At 35.0% G+C, this 6,716-nt stretch overlaps 1 non-coding gene across 1 annotated transcript; it reads right to left on the reverse strand.

Annotated features, from left to right (window-relative positions):
- Nucleotides 1–6,258: 6,258 nt before the first annotated feature.
- LOC117281499 (small nucleolar RNA R71) lies at nt 6,259–6,364 on the reverse strand. The gene has a single exon (XR_004512130.1). It is a non-coding gene; the product is annotated as a small nucleolar RNA R71 (small nucleolar RNA).
- Between the last annotated feature and the right edge of the window lie 352 nt (nt 6,365–6,716).

Consider the following 6,716-nt stretch of genomic DNA (forward strand, 5'->3'; position numbering starts at 1 on the left):
CACATATTTCACCCTATACAGCCATAATGGCAATGGCTTCATGGTGTTCACATGTGTAGGCACCCTATTCAAAAAAAAAAGATAAATTACTTAAAACTTTTGTTGCTTCCCTTTGACCGAGCTTTTGGCCGGGAGTTGGAAGCATTTTTTTTTCTGCTTAAAACAATAAGCAAAAAGGAAAAAGAATCAAGACTATTATACCCTTAACACTAATTTTTATTTGTAAAACTACCCTTTTAATTTCAAATGAGAAATAAGTCGTTAGAATGTTGGCAAAATACATAAACGGCTCCTTTAAGTTGTCCTTAACAACCATAGAAATACCTAACTGACCCATATACCATTTTAACACTTCAAGTGTCTATTAAGTGTGTCTTGTAAACATCTCGCTGACATGGTAAATTTGTTATGTCTCGTTAAAAATTAAGTGCGCGAGGACTTCAATTACTTTTTTTTTCTTTTTCTTTTCTGTTTAATTTATGTATGGCCCACATAACATTTTCCTTTTTTTTTCCTCCAAATTATTTTCACCTTCTCCCCCAAAAGTTTCATCTCCACCAACAAATCTTCCTTCAGTACCGACAATCCCTTAGCTAAGCCCAAAGTTGACCAACAATAACTATTGAAAAAAGCAAGTGATTTTTATCCGAGTTCATCATGCCCAATAGTTAAAGCTCTATTTTTTATTGAAATTGGAGAAGGTTTTGCTTAATTAATGAACTAACCCAGATGAAACGGGTTCAAAGAAGCAAAATGGATATTGAAGATCCATTTAGTTGACCCGAGTTAGAGTTTTGAAAGGATATGGACCGTCAGTATTGATCTTAACTTTGGTTTTTCACTTTTATTTCCTTATTCTTTTGTTTTAATCAAGTCCTCTACTTCCTCCTCCTCCGCCGTCTCTTAGCAATCTCCACCACCACCTCCGCAGTGAGCTGCTCCTTTATCATCACCACTACCACCACAACAAAGTCATAGTTCTCCACCACCTCCGAATCAAGTGAATTTTATCCTAGTTCGTCGTTATCGTCCAGGAGTTTTCTCAAGCTCTTGAAGCTTATTCATCTTTTTATTTGATTCCTGGATAAAATTTTCTATCTAATTATAGCAAATCTATTAAGAACCAATGTTAGAGACAAAACACATGTAACAAATTCTTGGAGAATCCTGCTATAATTTTTAGGCTTTATGTTAAAGATAAAAGCAAAGCTCTTGATAGAAATACGTAGAAGAAAAAAATTGAGAGAAGGAATGGGGCTCGATTAACAGGACGAAGACTATGAATAGGAGCGGGGAAGAGGATGAACTTTCTTTTCCATACCAGACGACGAACTTTTTGTGGAAAGGGGGGAATTATTTTATAGTTTTTTCTAAATTTTTTATTACATGTGACAATATTTTTGTTTAAAATTACATGTGTCATTATTTGATTGGTCAATTAAAAGGAAGTGTATCAGACACGAGATGGACTGACTAGGTCGGGTGTTTACAAGACACACTTAATAGCCACTTGAAGTGTTAAAATGATAAGGGGAAGGTTAAAGTGTCTATTTGATCGTTGAATACAACTTAAATGGACTGATTATGTGCTTTCCCTCTCCTTTTTTTACCATGATGTTTTATCCATTGTCTTCCGAACTCTTTATTCCCCGAAATCCTACGAAATCCCTAACAAAGGAAGAAATATTTTTATTAAATAAACTTAATTAAAGTCTCTAACAAAAAATAATTGAAACCTTTACTCCTTCTTAAATACTAATATAAAATGCAAAGTGAATATGTATGTGTGTGAATACCTATTTTTACACTATTTTTACATCTTCTAAATTTATAAGTGTTTTATTTGTTTATTCATTTCTTTTCTTTCTCGATTTTTACTTATTTTTTATTGCATTATACTTATCACAAAAATACCAAAAAATATTGTCTTTTTGTCTGTGTGCTCTTTCAATTGACTAGTTATTTGATAAGTTAATCAAATTGACTTATTAGATGATTAATTCAAAGGTTAACGAATGAACTTTATCAGGTTTTATTTTTTTGGTATGTATTTAGGATAACTATAAACTAGTTTAATAAGAATAGGATTAAGAAAGAAATTGGGCCAAATTTGAAAGAAAGAGAGTGGCTAAAAGTGGAATGTAAGGAGATACCACTGAAAGGTTTGAAACGACATAGTTTTGTCTTGAAACTACGTTGTTTCATTACATGAATTAGATCAAATCATAGCCATTCATCTTTCTTAATCTAACGACCTAAAATTGATCTCCTCATACGTATTTAATCTCCTAAGATCAAATTTTTGGCCTCCTTTTTTATTTCAACCAAACCCTAGAGCCCCTCTCTTTTTCCCTCTCTGGCCGTCGCACCACCCATCTCTACCGCTGCCACCGCCACAGCCGCCGCCGCCGCCGCAGTGGTGGCTCCAAATCACCTCAAAATTACACTGTTATCTTCATCTCACTCCCCTCTCTCCCAATTCGAGCCCCAAATCTTTAAAAACCCTCTAAATTTTGTGAAATCGAAAACTCTAGATGGTCGGCTCTTACTTCTCTCATCGATTTCATGATGAACCGGTCACTTCACCCCCACAAAACCTAGAAGAGCAAACCTCTTGCCGGATATCCCTAGTAGGTTTGGTTTATTTGCATCATGTGCATTTAACTTAGTAGGGCTCGGTACAGAGGCCGAGTTCTATTTTAGAACAGGTACCTTGTTGAGACCATTATGTTAATGTTATATGCTACCTGTTACATTATTTGGGAGGCTTGCATGTTGACCGGCTTTAGGGTACATCAGTTGAATGAGCAGAGAGAAATAATGAACATGCTTCCGATTTTTGTACGAATGTCTGTTCTTCTTTAAAAAAAAATAAAAAAAAACATAAACAACAATGTGGTCTAGTGCAACTAATTTTCATAAAATTCAAAAAGAGAAAACATGGTCATTTTACCGAACTACGCGGGTCTGATTCTCACCAGATATGAGATACGTAGGAAACCTTTATCGGGTCTGGCCCTCAATTTTCAAAAACCCAAAAATATATTCCTTTAAATCTATCTTTGAGACATCAAATCCAGAAATATTTTTAAAAAAATTGGAATTCCAAAATATTTTCGTTCTTTTTTAGAAGTTTTATTTCGGAAAATAAAAAGAAAAATCAGAGACCAAAAATATTTTCGAAAATTCAAAGACAAAAATTAAAAAATCCAAAAATAATTTTTTTTTTTTGGAAGTCTTTCTTTCGAAGATTCCAAAATAAGAAAAAAAATTGAAATTCAAAAAAAAAAAAATTTCTTTCTTCTTTAGAAGTCTTTCTTTCAACAATTCCCACAAAAAAATCAAAAATATTTTCCTTTAAATCTATCTCTGAGACATCAAATCCAGAAATTTCAAAAAAAAAATTGAATTACAAAATAGTTTCATTCTTCTTAAGAAGTTTTTCTATCGGAAGTTAAAAGATAACTCAGAATCCAAAGATTTGTTTTATTCAACGGCAAAAATTCAAAATCCCAAAAATATTTTCTTTCTTCTTTAGAAATCTTTCTTTCGAAAAAACCAAAAAAAATCGATATTCAAACAAAAAATCTTTCTTCTCTTTCTTTCAACAATTCTAAAAAAAAAACAAAAACAGTTTCTTTGTTAGGAGCTTTCGTGGTGTGATTTGTATATGGGTAAAAATAAAAAAGAAAAAAAGGGAGTTAGTTTATTTACTTTATTCATGATCTTCCTGAATTACGTAATGATCTGATTCATGCGGCGACATGATACGTAGGCAACCCCCAAAAGGTTCGATCAAAAAATTCTTCAACGACTCTAAAATGAGGAATCAAATGAGACGAGTAAAAAGAAAAAGCAGGAAAAAAAGATAGAGAAGAAAATAAGAACGTCAATAAGAAGCAACCTTATAAGCCGGAATGAAACATGAAGCCTTCTAAAAGCATGTTAGAGGCGGTAACAATGATAGGAGCATGGTGATGGTAGGCTATAATCTTGTGTTTTAGTCACTTAATCGCTAGTATTTTGCACTAATTGTGTGTTTTATACCTTGTAGGAGTGGTTTCGATCTATGTAGATGTTATCGAATGAATTTATGCTATTTTGAAGATTTGAAGTCAGAGTAAAAGCTCAAGGATTAAGTTGGGATCGTATTCAGGGATCAACGGATGATAGTGCACTTTAAGAACGAAACGAAGAATCGAGCAAGTATACTGTGCATTATCCAGTAAAATGCACATAACTGTTCGCTCAGATATCTGTTTGGGCTTCACAATATATTGTTGGAAAGCTATTTTAAGGTGCTACAACTTTCATGTTTTACGTTTTCTTAAATTCTTAACTGATACCACCCAGTTGCCCGATCGCGCACTTGGTGCGCATTTGGGGCAGAACAATGTGCAAAATGCGTGACCAAGTGTGCGAACAGGTCTCCAAGTGCGCGGCCACGCATGTCCTGTCCGGGAAGAGTCCTATTTAGCTAATAAAAGGGTAGTTTCATCCGTTTTTATTTTGGGGGAGGATTAAATACCCCAAAACACCATTTTAGAACTTTTGGACAGATTTCGACCTAGGAAGGCCAAGGAGGCTAAGGAGGAGTTGGAAGAACACAAGCACAAGGATTTCATCATTCCTCCCTCACTCAAGATTTGGGTTTGGATTGAATTTTTATTTTCCTACACTTAATTTCATTTGTGAAGAACTTCTCCATGTCTATGGAGTAGATCCTTTTGGGTTTTGATGGATGTGGTGTATTGATGATTGTTTGTGGATTATAACTCTATTTGTATGTATTTGAATTATTTTTGGAAGATTTAGTTGTTATATCTATGTTCACTTGTTCTTGTAATCGAGAGAGGCATAACTTGTGCTATATTTGCACTATATTGTTGGTTTAGTTCATAGATTCTTCGAAGTAATCAAAAGAGTCTAGTTGAATCCTTAATTAAACCTAGTTAGGAGGATAATCGAAAGAGGTTCTCCTAAAAAATAATCCATTACGAATTCTTACATATCTTGACATAGCTTAAATTGGTTCATATTGTGAGGTTGAGACTTAATCGAGAGAGGAGTTTCTACTAAATAATTGTACTGATAATTAAGTGAATTCAAGAGACTCACTTGAACATTAGAAGTTAATTATCTAGAGTTAGATCCCGAATAATTATTCTGCACCTATCCTATCAACCCATATTTTCTCCCATTGATAACTTCCTTGCTTACCTTTGTTGCGATTGTCATTAGTCAATAGCTTTAGATTATTATTTATTTGTAGTTAGAATTCATATATATCTCCATTATTGATCATCCTGGATAGCGATCAAGCTAGAAACTACGATAATACTATTTAAATCTAATCCATGTGGACACGATTTTATACTATACTATCTTTGACTAGCAAGCACAATTTAAGTGTGTGTTTTGCGCTCGTCATATTTTGGCATCGTTGCCGGGGATTGTCAATCAATAGTGTTTGAAATATTTTGTAGTGCTAATTCAGGAATTTATTTTTATTTTTTACTTTTATTTTGTTCTTTACAGGTTTCTCCTCTGTGTGTAGGCAACAGGTTAAGTCCATGGTGTATGACATGATCTTCTTCAAAAGAAGTAATACCCTACAAACCGAAATTGGAAAAACACCTGCGGCAACTGAGGAAGGAGAAAACGTTTACCTTAAAGTTCTTGGGGCAACCTTCAACTCAAGAACACATGGCTAATAATGGTGACGATGAGGTAGAGGCAGCGTAGCATAGAGAAGAAGCTGTAAGGATAGCAGCTGAGGCAACCCGTAGAGCTACTGAGGAAACTGTCGAAGACAATAGGGGTCGAAGATTCAATCTAAATCGACCCTTGATTGAAGACTAGTTCCAGAATGCGGTACCCAGGCATGGTAGAGCATTGGGTGATTATGCCATACCAGTCTACAATCAAGGATTGTCAAGTATTAGACCACCTCCAATTGCAGCGAATACTTTCGAGTTGAAGCAAGGTTTACTTCAAACCATTCAAAACAGTTGCGTTTTCAGAGGGAAGATGAACGAAGATCCAAACACACATTTGATGGACTTTGAGGAGATTATGAACACCTTTCAATGCAATAGGGGGTGTCACAAGATGCAGTGTATTTAAGGGCATTTCCCTTTTCACTTAAAGATGATGCGAAGTAGTGGCTTCGAAGCTTGCCAAATGGGTCAATTAGAACATGGGAGGAAATTACCAGAAAGTTTCTTGATAAATATTTCTCCTCAACTAAGACGGGCAAGTGTAGAAGAAAAATTCATAACTTCTGCCAAAAAGAGAATGAAACTATTTTTGAAGCATGGGAGAGGTTTAAGGGGATAGTTAGAACGTGTCAACATAGCGGAATTGAACTCTGGATGCAACTCCAGGATTTTTGGAATGGATTGACACCGACCTCGCGTAGAACATTGAGCAATGCAGTTGGAGGCCCCTTTATGAAGAAGACTCCAGAGGAGATAGTTACAATTCTTGATGAGTTATCCGAAGATGCTAATCAGTGGACCTTTGATAGTGTGGAAAGAAGAAAATCAACTCGTGTTCACCAAGTTGATGCTACTACATCTGTGCAAGTACAACTTGATGCTATAGCTAAATAAATACGAAAGCTTAATGTAGCTTTGATGCAAAATGTACACCACGCAGCTTGTGATATATGTGGAAGAGGACACCCTACTCATGAGTGTCAAGCCTCAACTGAG

The sequence above is a fragment of the Nicotiana tomentosiformis genome, chromosome 2 (genome assembly GCF_000390325.3).
Source record: "Nicotiana tomentosiformis chromosome 2, ASM39032v3, whole genome shotgun sequence".
Classification (NCBI taxonomy): domain Eukaryota; kingdom Viridiplantae; phylum Streptophyta; class Magnoliopsida; order Solanales; family Solanaceae; genus Nicotiana; species Nicotiana tomentosiformis.